At 38.2% G+C, this 21,570-nt stretch overlaps 1 long non-coding RNA gene across 1 annotated transcript in view; it reads left to right on the top strand.

The window, feature by feature from the left end:
• The window catches only part of LOC105545020, a 345,853-nt gene that overhangs the window by 116,882 nt on the left and 207,401 nt on the right, over positions 1–21,570 (top strand). The window contains exons 3-4 of the long non-coding RNA XR_001006856.1: positions 1,257–1,426; positions 11,902–11,990. This is a non-coding gene — a long non-coding RNA (uncharacterized LOC105545020). The remainder of the gene's footprint in view (positions 1–1,256; positions 1,427–11,901; positions 11,991–21,570) is intronic.

Raw genomic sequence — 21,570 nt, 5'->3', positions numbered from 1 at the left:
CAAAGGCAAGGAGATGACTAATCTTGGGAACTGTCAGTCATTCAGCTTAGCTGGGACTCAGAGTACACTGGATTTTTCTCTAGCCAGGATGTTACCTGCTCAGCCATTTTAATTCATAAAACTGAATCTAAATTAAATTGAGAAAAGTAGTCAGCTATTCTCCATTTTAAAGTGTCGACTTTGGTTGTTCACTGCTTGCTTTTGAAAAACAAACACCACATATGAATCAATACATAGAACATATACCAAATGCAAACCTGGCTTTAGTACAACTATAGAGGCACATCCCCTCCTTATTAATAACACATTCCTAAGGTAGCCAGTTTATAGGGATGCAATCCACAGCAAAGAAACATAGGCTGTAGAAGGGCTGATTTCAGTGTTTATCCTAAAACAGTCAGGTATACACTCAGAACATTGAAATAGGGCAAGTTCTCCCTGGTTCTGCACCTTTGAATAATCAGAGTTGGCAGGGATGGGGGTAAGGAAGTCATTATACAGCAATGGATGTTGAGTAGCAATGGGAATTGAGGCGCTGCCCTCATGTGCTTATAGCAGTATAGGTCTGAGGATGGTTGTGGTAGGAAGCACAAAAAACTAGATCAGAGAAAGAAGGGACACAAAAAACGGTAGCAGCAGGGTTAGCTCCAGGACAGACCACAGAGTTGGCAAAGTCAAGCTTTGATAACCTTACCTTTCTTCCCCTATCCCGTATCACAATGGGTCAATGCTAAAGTCTCTTTCTGCAGGTTCTTATTTAATAAGACCCAGGAGACAGCTGGGAACCCAAGAATGAGCACTAGAATGAAAGACCTGTTTATGCCTCACTTTGCCACCAGCTGGTCTTATGATCAGAACCTTATTGTTAATTTTACCTTCATCCTAAATGGCCCTCCTCTGTGCTCCCACAGCAGGCTCACGAGCATACTTCTTTCATTATATCCCAAAGACTATACTGACTATGCCATAGAGTCCTTCCAGAAGCACTTTTACTGTAAGATAAGTTTTTCTTTTTAAGGGTGAAAAAGCCCTTGAGGTCACACGGGATTCGTTGATAAAGGTGTATTGATAGATGGTGTGAATGATGTTTTAGCATCTTACCTTGTGACACAACAAACTAATATTTGTGGGTAATTGCCTTCTTCACTCATGTACCCTTGACCCGTCCGTCCGTCCGTCCGTCCTTCCTTCCTTCCTTCCTTCCTTCCTTCCTTCCTTCCTTCCTTCCTTCCTTCCTTTTCTTTAATTCTTGTCAGAAAAATAGTTGCAATGTGAATCTAAGAAAATAAAGATGTGGAGTACACACAGCTTTGCCTCAGATTCTCTGGACTAAAGACTAACACTCATCTAGATGCCAAAGATCCCATCAATCACCACATTTTTTAGACTTCTAACTGCTAATAAATATTTTGGATCTTCAGAATAGGTGTCCTTTGGGGGAAAGTAAGGGATAGATACTTTTTTGTTGACCTGTGCTACTTAAGTCTAGAAAGTATGAAAGGGAAAAATTTGAAAACTGTTACTATAGTAGGACAGTACGTCTATTCCTTTCGTCTTCTATTCTGTACATCTTCCCTCTGTTAAAATAAGATTTGGCACAACAAATAAAGTCATGCTCTTAGAGACAGTTAGTAATGTTAAGAAAAATATTTCTGGCCGGGCATGGTGGCTCACACCTGTAATTCCAGCACTTTGGGAGGCAGAGGCAGGCAGATAACCTGAAGTCAGGAGTTCAAGACCAGCTTGGCCAACATGGTGAAACCCCATCTCTACTAAAAATACAGCCAAGTAAGGTGATGGGCACCTATAATACCAGCTACTAGGGAGGCTGAAGCAAGAGAATTGCTTGACTCTGGGATGTGGAGGTTGCAGTGAGACAAGATCATGCCATTGCACTCTAGCCTGGGTAATAAAAGTGAAGTTCCATCTCAAAAAGAGAAAAAACAAAACAAAACAAAACAAAAACAAGAAAAATATTTCTGTCTTTTAGAAGCTGCACTCTCAATACCAAGTACACTTGCAGAAAAGAGGACTGGAGAAATCTGAGTTCATCATCCCAGGACCCTGGAAATAGTGTAGGGTTAGGGTAAGTGCAGAGTTGTAGGAGAAATCTTAACAAAGATATGGAACAAGAAGAGGAAAGAGAGTAAGAGAGCAAAGAAAACCATCATTGTTTCTCACAGGATGGCTGTGTTTGGATTACAGACTGCTGGGCTGGACAAAGCCAGTAAACGTACTACAGTGTTTTCTAGTCTACATGTATGTTTGTGAATGGCTAATAGCAAGATGACTATTATTAGACTGTTCCTATATACTCTTGCAAACTTTGTGGTGCACAATGGACAATGTGTAATAAGAAATAATCCATTAAGTGAGAAGAATGGAAAATGTATTTGTAGCTGTTTAACCTAACGATAGGATAGAATATTAAAATCCATTAATTATCATTGGAAAAAAGCATAGCATGGGCTAAAATCAATGAATTTAAAAACAGAAAATCGATAGAGAAAATCAACAAAACCAAAAGCTGGTTTATTTGAAAAGACCAATGAAATCAATAAATCTCTAGTCTGGCCAAGAAAAAAGAGGGAAGACCCAAATTACTAATATCAGAAATAAAAGAGGGGACACCACTCCAGATCCTGTGGGCATTAGAGGAATTATAAAGGAATACCATAAATAACCATGTCTATAAACTTCATCACCTAAGTGAAATGTACAAATTCCTTGAAAGACACAATCTGCCAAAACTCACACAAGAAAGAATAGGCAGTCTGAGTAGGCCTGTGCCTATTAAAGAAATTGAATCAATAATTAATAACCTTTCAAAGAAAGCACCAGGTCCAGATGGATTTAGTGGTATATTCTATGAAACCTTTAAGGAGGAAATTATCCTAATTATCTATAATGTCTTCCAGAAGATACAAGAAGAGGGACTATATCCTAACTCTTTCTAAGATCCAGATTAATACCAAAACCAGACAAAGACACTGTAAGAAAATAACCCAGGGGAAGGGCCAAGATGGTTGAATAGAAACAGCTCTGGTCTGCAGCTCCCAGCAAGACCAATGCAGAAGGTGGATGATTTCTGCATTTCCAACTGAGGTACCCAGTTCATCTCAATGCAACTGGTTAGGCAGTGTGTGCAACCCACAGAGAGTGAACAGAAGCAGGGTGGGGCATTGTTTCACCTGGGAAGTGCACAGAGCTGGGGGACTTCCCTTTCCCCAAGCCAAGGGAAGCAGTGAGGAACTGTGCTACCTGCCCTGGGGTACTACGCTTTTTCCATGGATTTTTGCAATCCGTGGCTCAGGAAATTCCCTCATGAGCCTGTACCACCAGGCCCCTGGGTTTCAAGTGTAAAACTGAGTGGCTGTTAGGCAGGCACTGAGCTATAGGGTTTTTTTTTCCATACTCGAGTAGCACCCAGAACTCCAGTGAGACAGGAGAATCATCCACTCCCTTGGAAAGGGGGCTGAAGCCAGGGAGCCAAGAAGTCTTACTCAACATGTCTCACTCCCATGGAGTCCAACAAGCTAAGCACCACTGGTTTGAAATTCTCATTGCCAGCATAACAGTCTGGAGTTGGCCTGAGTTTGCTGTGGGAAGGGGTGACCACCATTACTGTGGCTTTAGTAGGTGGTTTTCCCCTGACAGTGCTAAGGAGACTCGGAGGTTGGGACTGGGTGGAGCTCAGCACAGTGCAGCAAAGTAGCTGTGCCAGACTACCTCTCTAGATTCCTCCTCACTGGGCAGGGCATCTCTGAAGGAAACCCAGCAGCTCCAGTCAGGGGCTTACAGACAAAACTCTCATCTCCCTGGGACAGAGCACCTAGCGGCAGGGGCATCTGTGGTCACAGCTTCAGTCAGACTTAATCTTTCCTGCCTGCTGGCTCTGAAGAGAGTGGCTTATCCTGACAAGGGAGATTCTCTCTGCACTGCACACCAGTTCTACTAAGGGACAGACTGCTTCCTCAAGCGGGTTCCTGACACCCCCATGCCTCCTGACTGGGAGAGATGCCCCAACAGGTATTGACAGACACCTCACACAGGAGAACTCTGGCTGGCATCAGGCCAGTGCCCCTCTGGGATGAAGCCTTAAAGATAAAAAGTAGATAAATCCATGAAGATGAGGAAAAAAACAGCACAAAAAAGCTGAAAATTCCAAAAGCCAGAATGCCTTTTCTCCTCCAAATGATCACAACTCCTCTCCAGCAAGGGCATGAAACTGGAGGGAGAGTAAGATTGATGAATTGATAGAAGTAGGTTTCAGGAGGTGGGTAATAACTCCTCTGAGCTAAAGGAGCATGTTCTAACCCAATGCAAAGAAGGTAAAAACGTTGATAAAAGGCTACAGGAGTTCTTAACCAGAATAACCAGTTTAGAAAGGAACATAAATGACCTGATAGAGCTGGAAAACACGGTACAAAAACTTCGTGAAGCATACACAAATATCGATAGCCAAATCAATCAAGCAGTAGAAAGCACATCAGAGTTTGAAGACCATCCTGCTGAAATAAGGCATGCAGACAAGATTAGAGGAAAAAAGAATGAAAAGGAACAAACAAAGCCTCCAAGAAATATGGTACTATGTGAAAAGACTGAACCTACGATTGACTGGAGTACCTAAAAAAGATGAGAATGGAACCAAACTGGAAAACACACTTCAGGATATTATCCAGGAGAACTTCCCAACCTAGCAAGATAGGCCAAATTCAAATTCAGGAAATACAGAGAACACCACTAAGATACTCCACGAGAAGATCAACCCCAAGACACGTAATCAGATTCTCCATGGTCAAAATGAAGGAAAAAATGCTAAGGGCAGCCAGAGAGTAAGGCCAGGTCACCTACAAAGGGAAGCCCATCAGACTAACAGTGGATCTCTCAGCAGAAAACCTACAAGCCAGAAGAGAGAGGGGGCCAATATTCGACATTGTTAAAGCAGAGAATTTTCAACCCAGAATTTCATATCCAGCCAAATTAGGCTTCATGAGCAAAGCAGAAATACAATCATTTCTATATAAGCAAATGCTGAGGGATTTCATCACCACCAGGGCTGCCTTGCAAGAGCTCCTGAGGGAAGTACTAAATATGGAAAGGAAAAATAGGTACCAGACACTGTAAAAACACACCAAAATATAAAGACCAGTGACACTATGAAGGAACTGCATCAACTAGTGTGCAAAATAACCAGATAGCATCATTATGACAGGATCAAATTCACACATAACAATATTAACCTTAAATGTAAATGGACTAAATGCCCAAATTAAGAGACTGGGAAATTGGATAAAGAGCCAAGACCCACTGGTATGCTGTATTCAGGAGTCCTATCTCACATGCAAAGCCATACATAGGCTCAAAATAAAAGGATGGAGAAAATTTACCAAGCAAATGGAAGCAAAAAAAGTAGGGTTTGCAATCCTAGTCTCTGATAAAACAGACTTTAAGCCAACACAGATTTAAAAAGGGACAAAGAAGGGCATTACATAACAGTAAAAGAATCAATGAAACAAGAAGAGCTAACGCTGCTAAATATATATGCACCCAATAGAGGAGCACCCAGATTCATAAAACAAGTTCTTAGAGACCCATTAAGAGACTTAGACTCCCACACAATAATAGTGGGAGACCCTAGCACCACTGTAAATATTAGACAGATCAACGAGACAAAATTAACAAGGATATTCAGGACTTAAACTCAACTCTTGATCAAGTGTACCTAATAGACATCTACAGAACTCTCCAACCCAAATCAACAGAATATACATTCTTCTCAGTGTTACATGGCACTTAGTCTAAAATCAACCACACAATTGGAAGTAAAACACTCCTCAGCAAATGCAAAAGAACAGAATCATAATAAACAGTCTCTCAGACCACAGTGCAATCAAATCAGAATTCAGGGTTAAGAAACTCACTTAAAACCACACAACTACATGGAAATTGAACAACCTGCTGCTGAATGAATCCTGAGTAAATAAAGAAATTAAGGCAGAAATCAAGATACTCTTTGAAACTAATGAGAATAAAGAAAAAATGTACCAGAATCTCTAGGACACAGCTAAAGCAGTGTTAAGAGGGAAATTTGTAGCACTGAATGCCCACATCAGAAAGCTGGAAAGATTTCAAATTGACACCATAACATCACAATTAAAAGAACCAGAGAAGCAAGAGCATACTAACCTAAAAGCTACCAGAAGACAAGAAGTAACTAAACTCAGAGCAGAACTGAAGGAGATAGAGACACCAAAAACCCTTCAAAAAATCAGTGAATCCAGGAGCTGGTTTTTCGAAGAAATTAACAAAATAGATAGACTGCTAGCTAGACTAATAAGAAAGGAGAGAAGAATCAAATAGATAATAAAAAATGATAAAGGAGGTATCACCACTGACCCCACAGAAATACAAACTACCAAAGCAGAATACTATAAACACCCTTACAAAAATAAACTGGAAAATCTAGAAGAAATGGGTAAATTCCTGGACACATACATCCTCCCAAGACTAAACCAGGAAAAAGTTGAATCCCTGAATTGACAAATAACAAGTTCTAAAATTAAGGCAGTAATTAATAGCCTACCAACCAAAAGAAACCTCAGGACCAGATGGATTCACAGCTGAATTCTACCAGAGATACAAAGAAGAGATGGTACCTTCCTTCTGAAACTATTCCCAATAATTGAAAAGGAGGGACTCCTCCCTCACTCTTTTTATGAGGCCTGCATAATTCTGATACCAAAACCTTTTAGAGACACAACAAAAAAAGAAAACTTCAGGCCAATATCCTCGATGAACACTGATGCAAAAATCCTCAATAAAATACTGCCAAACCAAATCCAGCAGCACATCAAAAAGGTTATCCAACACGATCAAGTTGGCTTCATCCCTGGGATGCAAGGCTGGTTCAACATACATAAATCAATAAACATAACCCAACACATAACATCAGTCATAACAGAACTGATGATAAAAACCACATGATTATCTCCACAGATGCAGAAAAAGCCTTTGATAAAATTCAACATCTCTTTATGTTAAATACTCTCAATAAATTAGGTATTGATGGAACATATCTCAAAATAGTAGGAGCTATTTATGACGAACCCATAGCCAATATCATACTGAATGAGCAAAAGCTGGAAGCATTCCCTTTGAAAACCAGCTCAAGACATGCCCTCCCTCACCACTCGTATTCAACATAGTATTGAAAGTTCTCGCCAGGGCAATCAGGCAAGAGAAAGAAAGAAAGTCAGTGTATTCAAATAGGAATAGAAGAAGTCAAATTGTCTCTGTTTGCAGATGACATGATTGTATATATAGATATCCCTATCATGTCACTGCCAAAACTCCTTAAGCTGATAAGCAACTTCAGCATAGTCTCAGGATACAAAATCAATGTGCAAAAATCACAAGCATTCCTGTACACCAGTAAGACAAGCAGACAGCCAAATCATGAATGAACTCCCATTCACAATTGTTACAAAGAGGATAAAATACCCAGGAATACAGCTGACAAGAGATGTGAAGGACCACTTCAAGGAGAACTACAAACCACTGCTGAAGGAAGTAAGAGAGGACACAAACAAATGGGAAAACATTCCATCCTCTTGGACAGGAAGAATCAGTATCATGAAAATGGCCATACTGCCCGAAGTAATTTACAGATACAATGCTATTTCCATCAAGCTACCACTGACATTCTTCACAGAATTAGAAAAAACTACTTTAAATTTCATATGGAACCAAAAAAAGAGCCCATATAGCCAAGAAAATGCTAAGCAAAATGAACAAAGCTGGAAGCATCACGCTACCTAACTTCAAACTATATTACAAGGCTACAGTAACCAAAACTGCATGGTACTGGTACCAAAACTGACATAATAGACCAATGGAACAGAACAGGCACCTCCAAAAGACCACCACACATCTACAACCATCTGAAATTCAACAAACCCGACAAAAACAAGCAATGGGGAAAGGATTCCCTATTTAATAATTGGTGCTGGGAAAAGTGGCTAGCCATATGCAGAAATCTGAAACTGGACCTCTTCCTTACGCTTTATACCAAAATGCCTCAAGATGGATTAAAGACTTAAATGTAAAACCCAAAACCATAAAAACCCTGGAAGAAAACCTAGGCAATACCATTCAGGACATAGGCATGGGCAAAGACTTCATGACGAAAACACCAAAAGCAATTGCAACAAAAGCCAAAATTGACAAATGGGTTCTAATTAAACTAAAGAGCTTCTGCACAGTAAAAGAAACTATCATCAGAGTGAACAGGCAACCTACAGAATGGGAGAAAAGTTTTGCAATCTACTCATCTGACAAAGGTCTAATATCCAGAATTTACAGGGAGCTTAAACAAATTTACAAGAAAACAACCATCAAAAAGTGGGCAAAGGATATGAACAAAAGAAGACATTTATGTGGCCAACAAACATATGAAAAAAAAGCTCATCATCACTGGTCATTAGAGAAATGCAAATCAAAACCACTATGAGACACCATCTCATGCCAGTCAGAATGACGATTATTAAAAAGTTAAGAAACAATAGATGCTGGTGAGGCTGTGGAGAAATAGGAATGCTTTTACACTGTTGGTGAGAATGTAAATTAGTTCAACCATTGTGGAAGACAGCATGGTGACTTCTGAAGGATCTCGAACCAGAAATACCTTGACCAAGCAATCCCATTACTGAGTATATACCCAAAGAAATATAGATCATTCTAAGGACACATGCACATGTATGTTTATTGCAGCACTATTTACAATAGCAAAGATATGGAACCAAACCAAATGCCCATCAATGATAGAGGGATAAAGAAAATGTGGTACATATATATCCTATGATACTATACAGCCATAAAAAAGGATGAGTTCATGTCCTTTGCAGGGACATGGATGAAGCTGGAAGCCATCATCCTCAGCATACTAACGCAGGAACAGAAAACCAAACACTGCATGTTCTCACTCATAATTGGGAGTTGAACAATAAGAACACATAGACTCAGGGAGGGGAACAACACATACTAGGTCCTGTCGGGGAGTTGGAGGGAAGTGTGGGAGAGCATTAGAACAAATACCCAATGCATGCAGGGCTTAAAACCTAGATGATGATTTGGTAGGTGCAGCAAACCACCATGGCACATGTATACCTATGTAACAAACCTGCATGTTCTGCACATGTATCCCAGAATGTAAAGTAAAATAAAAATAAAAATAAAAACAAACTTTTAATTAAAAAAAAGAGAAAATAACCCTACAGACCAATATCTTTCGTGTACATAGATGCAAAATTCTCAACAAAATATTAGCAAATTGAACCCACCAAGGTGAAAAAAAAAATAATTATACATCCCAATCAAGTGCGATTTATTCCAAGTATGCAAGGCTGATTCAACATTCAAAAATCAATTAACATAGATTAATCACATCAAGAGGTCAAAGAAGAAACATTATATGAACATATCAACAGATGCAGAAAAATTATTTGACAAAGTTCAATAACCTTCATGATATAATCTCTTACCAAATTAGGAATAGAGAGAATTTCCTCAACTGTATAACACCTACAAAAAGCCACCTACGGCTAACATGCTTAATGGTGAGAAACTCAATGCTTTCCCTCTAATATCACGAACAAGTTGAGAAGGCCCCCTCTCACCACTGCTTTTCAACATTGTACTGAAAATTCCTAGCTAATGCAATAAGACAAGAAAGTAAAATAAAGACATATAGATTGGAATGGAATAAGTAAATCTGTCTTTGTTTACAGATAACATTTGTCTATGGAGATAATCCAAAAGATACTACAGCGACAACCCCCAAATCCAAAACAAAAACAAAAATCTCTTCTGGAATGAATAAGTAATTCTAACAAGATTGCAGGATATAGGGTTAATATACAAGAGACAATTGCTTTTCTATATACCAGCAATAAACTAAAGGAAATTCATAATTAAAAATACATTACCATTTACAACACCCCCCCAAAATAACATACTTTGGTATAACCCAATATGTACAAATTCTATTTGAAGGAAACAATAAAACTCTCTGAAAGTTATCAAGAAACTAACTAAATGGAGAGCTATTCCATGTTCATGGAGAGAAAGATTTAATATTGTCAGGATGCCAGTCTTCCCAACTTGATCTACAGATTCAATGTAATCACAATAAAAATCACAACGAATTATTTTTTAGAAATAATCAAACTCATTCTAAACTTTATATGGAGAGGCAAAAGACCCAAAATAACCAAATCGATAATGAAGGAGAGGAACAAAGTCAGAGGACTAACACTAATTGACTTCTAGTCTTACTAGAAAGCTACAATAATCAAGTTGGTGTTATATTGCCAAAAGAATAGATACTGGGGGAATTGAGATACCAGTGGAAATACAGAAATTGAGATATCACTGGAATTTTTTTTTGAAAAAACATTTTTATATGGGTTTGACTTTTGAATCACTTAAGTGTGAAGTATTCAAATATTAAATTTATGAAAAATGGTGAAAAACGTAAACTCTTTGATTACAATTACTAAGAAATGGACCTAATTGTATATCAAGTTTTTCTGTAAACATACAGGGAAAATGATGCATTTAAGTTACTTTTCCTATAATATTACATAAATCCTCAGTGAAGTATGACCATAGGACAAGAACCACACAATCAAATCTTGCATCTTACTTTGTAGTTTAGCCATTATTAATGGTGTTTATATTGCACTGGTGCAATGTGTAAATACATTAATGTTGCTGGAAACCAGAGTGTCTACTGTGGAAGCAGAGAGAAACAAATATAAAACAGGGAACGTGACGCAGACTCTGTGGTGGTAGACTTGAATTAGAGGCATCTATATGAGTACTTATAAACTTCTGATTTAAACATTTTATAGTCATTTTAAAGTTTTATGCCATTTGCTTCTTTGCTTGAAATTTAGGAACATACTCCCCTACCTCCTAGCTTCCCACCCTGATGCAGTTCTGTCTACTTAAATGCCTGGAGTCAGTTACACTCAGATAGCCATGAGCACATTTAGAACCCAGATCTTGGGCCAGGAGCAGTGGCTCATGCCTGTAATCCCAGCACTTTGGGAGGCCAAGGCAGGCGGATGGCCTGAACTCAGGAGTTTGCGACCAGCCTGGGCAACATGGTGAAACCCCATCTTTACTAAAATACAAAAAATTAGCCGGGCGTGGCAGTGCGTGCCTGTAGTCCCAGCTGCTTAGGAGGCTGAGGTAGGAGAATTGCTTGAACCCGGGAGGCAGAGGTTGCAGTGAGCCAAGATCGTGCCACTGCATTCCAGCCTGGGCAACAGAGCGAGACTCCATCTCAAAACAAAACAAAACAACAAAACCCCCAGATCGTCATTACTGAATAGCACTGTCTACTAAAGGAACCAGGATTTTTGGGGAAAGGCGGATTCTTCCAGGGGCAGGGAATGTACATGGTAAGCTTCAGACACCATGTGCAAGAAATCAAGGAAGTGATCAAATCCAAATGGGGCTGAGTCAAAAGAATAAAAAGGCTAGCTTGAAGGCTTCCACTAGGAAAATGATATACAATTTGGCATTTAAATAATAATATTAACAACAATGGATTAAAATCCCAAGAAATCATAGTGAAAGAGAGAGAGAGAGAGAGAGAAGGGAAAAGATGTTTCTATACAGATGCATGCCAGAAAATAAATCTAAAATAAATGATAGAATTAGAAAGTCACCATTTTACATGACCCCAGGGTAATAAGTAATTCAGGCAAAGACTATCAATAGATAATAATACCATTGGATGAATATTACTAAGGAATAAGATAGTCATGCAATCTCAAGTATCATTTGTCAATTACTTATTAACTACAAAGAGAAAATTTTACCTTGTTATAGAGACATCTGGCAGTCACCAGCTGAACAAAATGGTCAAACTTTGCACCACCATCATGGGACAGCCTGACATATGTGCCTCTTGAGATAATGTAATAGAAAGAACACAATCTAATTCTGTAATGATCCAGGCAAAAATTTTTAACCTGAGTCTCATCATGAGGAATACATGAAACTAATCCAAAGTGTGTGATATATTCTTTATGATAACTACCTGGAATCTTCAAAAACTGTTCTAAAATCACAGAAGGTAAAGGCAATGTTATAGATCAAAAGTCAGTAAACCTTTTCTGTAAAGGGCAGATAGCAAATGTTTCATGCTTTGTGGGTCACATAGAAGTCTCTCTTGTATATTCTCCTTTCTTCCTTTCTTTTCTTTCTTTTCTTTCTTCTTTGTTTTTGTCCTTGTAGTTTGGCTTTACAACTCTTAAGAAATGTAAAGATCCTTCTTAGCTTGAGATATAAGAACAGGCCATGCAGGACTGGTCTGTGGGCCACAGTTTACTTACTAACTGTTGTCCTAAAGTAAAAGAAAATGACAAGACATAACAACCAAATGTAATTTGTGAACCTTGATTGGGTCCTAGATTAAAAAACAAAACACCTATGAAAGTCATTTTTGAACTAGCAGGAGAAATTCAAATGTGTTCTGTATATTAGAAGGTATTTTTGAATTATTGCTTCTTTTTTTATATGATCATAGTGTTGTGATTATACTGGAAGATGTCCTTCTTAAGCAATGCCTGCCAAAATATTCTGAAGGGAAGCATCATAATGGCCACAATTTACTTTGAAATGTTTCAGGGAAGAAAATAGAAATAAAAGATACTAGGAGTCAGTAAGTGTTCTTAAATGATTGAATGGATGTACATCCAATTTACCCATTCTTTTGCAAATATACTTGGAGAGCTAAAAGATCATAAAAAATCAATTGCCAGATTCTATGTAGAAATGCATGAAATCAAACCTTTGGAATTGAGTTTAGGTTTGATTTATTAGTATGTGAAGATTTGGGTCATACTTGAATGGTCAGAGAGGAAGAAAAAATTGATTAGCTTTAGAGTAAAAAGGAGGTATTAAGAGAAATCATAATGACAAATTATTTTTTGAGTTTCAAATCAGAATGCTGGATCTAGAAATTCCACAGAGACTATTACTCAAACGTGTTCATTTTGCAGATAAGGAAACCACTGCCTAGACAGCGTTTGTTGTGTGTCAAAATTTATCAAACAGTTAGTGTAAGAACAGGGACTATAATGTACAGTATATCTGTCTTTTCCCTATACTATAGCTACTTAATATAGCTCAAAGTTATATATGTGATAAAGCCCTCATTCACCTTAATTTATAAGATTAGCTTTCCTAGCAGTCCCTTCAAATACAGCAAAATGTTCAATTGGTTATTGTTTTTTTTTCTATTTGTGACTATCACTAGATAAAGACAGAATAAATAAGTTGAATAATTTACTAATTTGCTGGAAATTATCCAGTAAATTCAGGCTATGTGTGCAAATGTTAGGGCAAAAGTGTTACTAAATATACAGCCTTCTGCCTCTCAAGTAAACAAAACAAAGCAAACTCAGAGGGCACTCAACATTGTGAGGTTAGAGAAAAGAACTCTGGTATTGTTTGTGATTTACACTGTAAAGCACAGAAGTACTTAGAAAGGAGATCTATTTGCAAAAATCTGGTTATCTTATAGAGGCTCCTCCCTAGGTCAGAACAGCTTTTCCTTGCTGTCACAATGAAAGTGGAACTCGATGGCATCTGATGAATGATTTAAAGATATCACATTCAAAGCTAAGGGGAATAAGAGGTAGGATCCTGGGAGAGGGAGGAATCAGAGGGATGTGAGGTACAGAAAATCCATAGTAGAAAGAAACTCAGCAGAGAAGATGTGAAGTGGAGGAGTTTTCCTCCCTTCCAGAGACAAGAGGGATGATTTTATGGTTTGCTTTGAGAGATAGAGTGAAGAATCCAGGTGCTTTGAAGATTCACTTCATTTGATGGATGTGAATTCCCTCCAGTTTTATATTCAAAATTACGTCTTAATTTTTTTAAAAAAGTAATTGTGGGGATTTGTGTGTTGATAGTACCCTTAAATCTCTAGTAGTTAGAATTAGTAAAGTTCTAATTATCTTATATTGGAGTTTTACATCCAAGGACATCTCTATTAAAAGGAGGTTTCTGTGTGGTCTGTTGTGGAGATGGCTTTGATGTCTTTACCAAAAGGTGTCTTTTTACTGTAAAAAGAATGGAGCAGTGGCTGCCCGTGGCTGCCTTCAGTGTGAGAATGTGCTGGAATATTTTATTGTTGGGTTGGCATTGAAGTTCTGCTGTGAAATGATTTTTATGAATGCTATTCCCTGGGAGGCTCACAGAACTGAGAATTTCATGTCATGAGGCCATGATCCCAGGGAGCAGAAATCAAATAAATAAAGGTCTTGGGGAATTATGGTCTATGGGATATATTTTCTTCTCAAAATGAGTCCATAGTTCACTTTGATGGTAAGTTTAAATGGATCATACGAGAGCAGAAAAATACATCTATCTTTAAGTGGTAACAAACTTCCATTTAAGAATTTCCCCCATAAAAATAATGTCTGAGGTCTAAAATTCAAGAAAAAACATAAGACAAGAAAAGAGAATAGTTATTATCATAGAGGAAGAGGGTTTAGTATACAGCTTTAAAGCTTTTGATTTAATGATATTTATATTTACAAAATGGAAAGTGGCAATTTGGAGCATCGTGTTCTATAAGGTTATATACTTGAGGGTTCTTTTCTAACAGCCATATTAAAAGGGTTTCTCCTTAAGGAGAAGTAGGTTAATTTCAAGAAAGAAGAGCCAAAAATAGGTTGCCTTAAGCTGAAGACCAAGGAACCAACTTTAACTTGAAGCAGAATGGAGAGAACTGCTGGTTATGTTCTGGATCAATGCAATCATCTGTATAGCAGAATAATTTGAAAAGATTTTTTAAAATATGAATTATTACATCCTGACCCCACAAAAAATCTGAGAAAATGTTTAGTAGGTCCAGCTCAAGGAAACCGTATCATTATCTTCTAGGAAGTGTTAGGGAGGATGTTTTAGAACACCGTGGGAGAACAATAATTAACAAAAGCTTCATATTCAAATATGAGACACAGACCTCCTTCAAACATTCCTATTCTGAAAGACTATTAGGCTGCCTTATCCATTGATAATAAAAATGATTTGGACAACTTTTGTAATATGGATTAAAGCTCTAAGAAATTGAGACCATTTGTAGTCATTAGCAGAACCCAAGTCACTGAAATATAAGAGTAATACATGCCAGATTTTTCAATCTGTAGTAAAAGGAAAAGAAAGTTTTGGAGTAAGTTTTTCCTGCCAGAGTGTTATGAGAGTCAAATGATGTATTTGGTAGGAGAACACTGAAAAACTCTACTCTATATAAATATTAGAAAAAAATAATGCCAAGCACTAGTGAATGCCCAATGTATGTGTTTTTAATGGATTTTAAGCATTTAAAATTGTCTGCTTGTAATTTTTCCATCCTATTGTATAGATAGTCTACAAATCCACCATTAAAATGAGGTAAATAATAGCAAACACAAACACTGCGGGTCATGATGTTGAATGCCATTATTCAAGTGAATCAGGAATATTATGGTAGAGCTAATAAACTAGGATAATGATAAAATATACAGGTTGATACAATTCTATATGTCTCTTTTAAGAAATGACTCTTTATAATACATTTTAAATTCAGATTGCAGGTTCCTATCTAGCATGTAAGGGCATAATTTTGGAACCTTCAGTATCAAAAATAGGAAGACCAGAACAATGACTACCCTAAGAATAATAATGACTATATGAAGTCAATACAAAATGGTTTACCTGCTTTAGCTCCTTTCATTCCCACAGTTTTGTGGGTAATTTTTTTTTTTTTCATTAAAAGCTAGGCTAAGTAACTTGCCCAAGGTCATGCAGATAATAGCTAACAGAGTGAATACTAATTCCACTCAGTAATCTTAATCAGCACTCTAGCATTATAGCTCATATTAGAGAAAACACTCTCCTCTTTTCTATGTCGCCGTGGGGTAGTCACTAAATTTGACATGTCAACTACCTCTGGTTCAGTGCTGCTTTGAGGGGACAGTGAGTCTTTGGGGTCCCTTTGTATTCTGTTGACTGTGAGAGCAGGGACTAGGATTTCAGGGGACTTTGGTTTTACCACCCTCTTCCAGTAGGCAAATATTGGAGGAGGATAGGGAAAAGGAAAAGTTCAGATCCTTGCACAAGACAGATACGTAGGTACGTCAGTCAGTTTGGCAACATGGGCTTCCAGAAAGACCTTCAAAGTGGCTGAAGTGATTGGCTCCCCGTTGTATGTCCAACTTGCTGAATTGTGTGAATCCAGAGAATACATATGTGGACAAAAATTGATTTCCTGATTCAAAGGAAGATGAACAAGACAGACGCTAAGGAATGTTCTCCCCATTTTTTCTGTAATTCAATATTTTAGTAAACTATCCAGAAGTATTTTTAAAAGTCTTCAGAATCAAAGACCCCACAAAAATATTTAAAGGAGTTCCAAGTAATTATATCAGTAATCTTCCTGTCCACGCAATTCCCAGCTGAGTAAAATTATGATATAAAGTTTGGAGAGCAGGGTTGTGATTTACTGTAGTAGTTTCCAAAGAGATCCATCAAGTAAATTGGTAATACAAACAGCCAAATGCTTATCTGGAATTGTATTGTGAATTGACATTTATACAGAATATGTACTCACTTTTTTATTGGGGTACTCTTGAAGTCCAATAGGAAATTGCAAGAGAGCAAGATTTAAAAAAAAACACCCAACAGACACAGCAACGTATTTTATTTTATCTCTGCTATGGATATTTTAACAGATACCTCAAGCTACTTAAACCTAAGCTTACCTCTCACTAAAGTTTCCTTTCATCTCTCACTTCACTTACCAACTTGCAAAGTTTCATCTCTTCTTCACTCCATTTAAAACTGGTTTGGACATTCAGTTTGAGAAAGAATGTACCAGACAATTAAGGAGATCATTCTTTTCCTGCCCTCTAAGATCTACATCTATTCAGTCAAATAGTACTGGCAATTCTACATTCTGAAAGCCTCTCAAATCTATCCTTCCTTCTTCATTCTCATTGCCACTGGCTACTTAATTCAGGCCCCAAACACCATTGGCTTGGACTTTTATAACAGTCTTCTATGTCCCTCACTGCTTACATATCTTGAATTTATGTCTTAAATTGCTACCCCACTTATTTTTCCAAAATCACATATCTAATCATTATAGTTTCCTAGTTACAACACTTTAATGTACTCCCATGATCTAGAGGATAGTCTTAACTTTTAAGCAAGGTATTTAGGCTTCTTTACACTCTGTCAGTCTATAGACCTCATCTTCTGTGGCCCTCTTCAACTACTTGTCCCCAAAAGCCTACTCCTTAGATAGCAGCTGTGTTGGGCTGTGCATCTTTCTTGAAATTGGTGACTCTCAAAGTTAAGGGTGCATCAGAATGATGAAGAGAGCTGCTAAAACACATCCCCAGAACATCTGATTCAAGTGGCCTGAATTGGCCTGAGTCTGCATCTCTAACAAGTTTCCATGCAGTGCTGAAGATGTTGGCCGGGGTACCACATTTTATGAATCACTTCTCTAAAGCAAGCCAGATTTTCTCTCAGGTGACACCATTTGATTCAGCTCAAAAATCAGAGCTGAGTGTGGTGGCACAGCCTATAAAATCCCAGTACTTTGGGAGGCCGAGGCTGGTGAATCTTTTAAGCTCAAGAGTTTGAGACCAGCCTGGACAGTGTGGGGGAACTCCTCCTTTTGTACTTTTGGCACAAAAGTACAAAAAAATTAGCCAGGTATGGTGGCACGTACCTGTGGTCACAGCTACTCAGGAGGCTGAGGTAGGAGGATCACTTGAGCTTGGGAGGCAGAGGTTGCAGTGAGCTGAGATCTCTCCACTGTACGCCACCTTGGGTGACAGAGTGAGACCCCGTCACACACACACACACACACACACACACACACACAAAATGGTTTTTTTTTTTTTTTTTTTTTTTTTGGTGGATCCTGTCTTGACCACTCCCTAAGTGAACATAGACCTTATTCTTAAATCTTCAAGCATTATTTATAATACACAAAGTTATGGTTTGTTAATCTGGCTGTCTTCTTCCTCTGAACTCCTTAAGGATAGAGAGTGTATTATATTCATTTTAATATCCCCAGACTTAGCACAGTAGAGAGGAAGTACATTTCCTTTGCTGAATGAACGAATATTGGCAGTATTATATCTGCATTCCTGACTGGGCCATTTTCCAGATGTAGAATTGGCCATGCTGTCTGTTAATTTTGAAAGCTACTGGTATATGTACTTCAGTGACCTTTTGATAACATTTCACATCGCATAACAATTCACCAAAGGGAATTTCAAAGTAATTCTAATCTTACATTCTAATGAACAAAGGAAACATACATGACAGGTAGTCAGAAATCAGTCTGATTCAATACAACATGAAACAAAAGACTTTAAAATTATGCTGGAAGTTTTATGGGCCCCTGTCTAACATCATTTATTTGCTAAAGGTGTGGCTACCCGATGAAAACATAACTGGGATATTGTGTCAGTTAAGTGAAAAGCATCAGGTGAATGAAAAAGCAGTCAGAACAGTGGCTTGGCAATGTGTTGACTGTAGCTGATTTATTGTTTCACCTTCCACTGGTTTTTCTTTCATGTGTCAACACAGTTTACAGGGCACATATGGATTTATATGATCCACAGAGATAAGGAAAGAATTCTTAGGGAAGGCTGAACTCTTTTCTTGCTTTTAACTCACAAAAGTCACTGATTAGGCAACTGAGTGCCAAGTAAGGAGTCGGGGCCAAAAATCTTCTATTTGATTGTGGAACTCTTGCTCACATTTTCAGAATAACATTTCACAACACACACAGCATGACCCTGAGGTATGAAAGAGTGGGACAGTTCCTGGAATGCTGACTGGAATGGACTAGGGGTGGGAGATGGAACTGGGTAGGAAAGCTGGTTCCAAATTGTGAGTGGCCTTGCGTGTCATGCCAAGGAGTCTGGATTTGATTCTGCAGGCATTTGGGAGCCACTGACCTAATTCCAGTTTGAGAATTAGAGAAGCTAGGAGCAGAAAGACTAATTATAAGGCTACTGCAAAAGATTGGAACTTGAACCAATGCAGGGAATTGAGGATGGTCAGAGAAAGAATTTGTAAAACTTAATGAACAAATAGAATGTGTGTGTGTGTGTGTGTGCGCGCGTGAGCACATGTGGTTGTGTGTGCGCACATGCGTGTGAATTGGTTTACTTGATTATGGAGGATGGCAAGTCCAGAATTAGCAGGGTAGGCTAACAAACTGGACACCCAGGGAAGAGTTGATGTTGCAATTCAGACCTGAACTCAGTCAGCTGGCAGAATTTCTACTTTCCCCTCGGGAGTTCAGTCTGTTGTTCTATTAAGGCTTTTAACTGATTAAATGGGGCCCACCCATATTAGAAAAAGTAATCTGCTTTACTAAAAGCCCACCAATTTAAATGTCAGTCTCATCCAAAAAACACCCTCATAGAAACATCTAGAATAGTATTTGACCAAATATCTAGGGACTGTGACCCATCCCAACTGACACATAAAATTAAGCATCACAGTGACCAACTGGATGAAGGGGCTTAAGAGTGAGGAAAATAAATAATAGATGACTCTGCAGTTTTTAGCCTGGATAAACTGAGTGAATGGTGATGCTTTTAACTAAGACAGGATTCCTGGGAAGAGGGCCAAATTTTGGTTAGAGAAGACTTTTTCTTATTCAAGAAGCATTTATTGATCATCAACCTTGCACCAAGCACTAAGTTAAATACTTCTTCTTTTGGTGTATGAGAAGGAATAAATACATAGAAAATACTGTATGAAGAGAAGCCATTGCATAATGATTCAGCTGTGCTTTAGAGGCAGAGACACTAAAGCTCTGTAACTTGGACCAGCTGCTTAACCTGTCCTAGTTTCATCTACATATATAGTACCTGGCACATAGCAGTTTATCAAGAAATATCTCCAGAATGCTTAACTGTGTTTTTACTGTATTGGTTGTTGAAATTAATGTAGAATGCTAAACAAATATGGGACAGATTTTTCCCTGGTGCCATGACAGTCTCAGGGGACATGGTTGCTGGGAGGGTACTAAGTGACTCTGTCTTCTGTTATAGTATGCTTTAGCTCCAGAGTGACTTGAAGCAGATAACTCCCAAAGGAACTCTGTTAGTCCCAGAGAATAACTCAGGCACTGGTCTTATTAGGGTTTATTATTCACTTGTGTAAACAATATTTAAAATACCTAGTAGTGGATATATAATATTTTATTAAAGTTCATAAAAGTAATAAATGAATTTAAAATCTAGAAAACAAATTCAGCCTTCTTTAAAATTATTTAATTATAACTGCTAAAATTACATACTGATATCCACATTTATATATATATGAACTCAGTTAATTAGTATGAAAGTAGATTTTACCAGTTGGTGTAATAATTTAGTAGACTCTGACTACTCCTTATATGAATAGACACTATAGACTGGATAGATGATGGATGTTTCAAAATCAGAGGTAATGCTCTAAAATAAGGGTCAGAAAACTGTGGCCATGAGCCAAATATGTTTTACTGCCTGTTTTTATCAATAAAGTTTTATTGGAAAACTGCCACACTCATTTGTTTAGTCTTGTTATCTGTGGTTGTATTTGCTCTACAATGGTAGAATTGAGTAGTAAACACCACATGGACTGCAAAGGCTTTACAGAAAATGTTTGCTGACCCCTGCTCTGAAAGATTTTGGAAACTTGGCTTTACACTAGAGTTCAAAAAGTACAGGTGCTATAAAGGCCAAGCGTAAGGAGCAACTGTACACGTTTTATGCTGGTAAGATGGAAAGGAGGATTGGAGGAGTGGTGAGACCAGGCAATATAGTTTGGATGTTTGTCCCTTTGAAATCTCATGTTGAAATATGATTTCCAATGTTGGAGGTGGGGCCTGGTGGGAGATAATTAGATCGTGGAGGTTGATCTCTCAGGAATGATTTTGCACCATCCCCTTGGTGATAAGTGAGTTCAGTTCATGCAAGATCCAGTTATTTAAAAGGGTCTTGGACCTCCTACTTCATTCTCTTTGCTTCCTGTCTCATCATGTGATGTGCTGCCTTCCCCTTTGCCTTCCACCATCATTGTAAGCTTCCTGAGGCCTCACCAGAAGCACATGCCAGCACCCTACTTCCTGTACAGCTTGCAGAAGTGTGAGTCAATTAAACCTCTTTTCTTTATAAATTACCCAGCCCCAGGTATTTCTTTATAGCAATGCAAGAATAGCCTAATACACTGAGGAAAACTAGAATGTATGAATGGCATCAAAGGACTGTAACTGATAATCCATTCTTGCTTGTTTATGCCAAAGAGAAACACAAAGGGAAATACAAGCCCCAGTGTACCACTTCTTCCAAATTGAGAAAGGAAGCCAGGTTTCCATTGCTTTAATAAAACTTTCAGGTTCTGAGTCATTTTCGGAATAAACCAAAGGGTCTGGCCGTCACCATTTTGCCACCTTTGGCGGTGGATCACCTGAGGTCAGGAGTTCGA

The sequence above is a fragment of the Mandrillus leucophaeus genome, unplaced genomic scaffold (genome assembly GCF_000951045.1).
Source record: "Mandrillus leucophaeus isolate KB7577 unplaced genomic scaffold, Mleu.le_1.0 Scaffold316, whole genome shotgun sequence".
NCBI classification, from domain to species: Eukaryota; Metazoa; Chordata; class Mammalia; order Primates; family Cercopithecidae; genus Mandrillus; species Mandrillus leucophaeus.
Note: the sequence above shows the minus strand (reverse complement) of the source record. Positions and strands in the feature narration are given on the sequence as shown.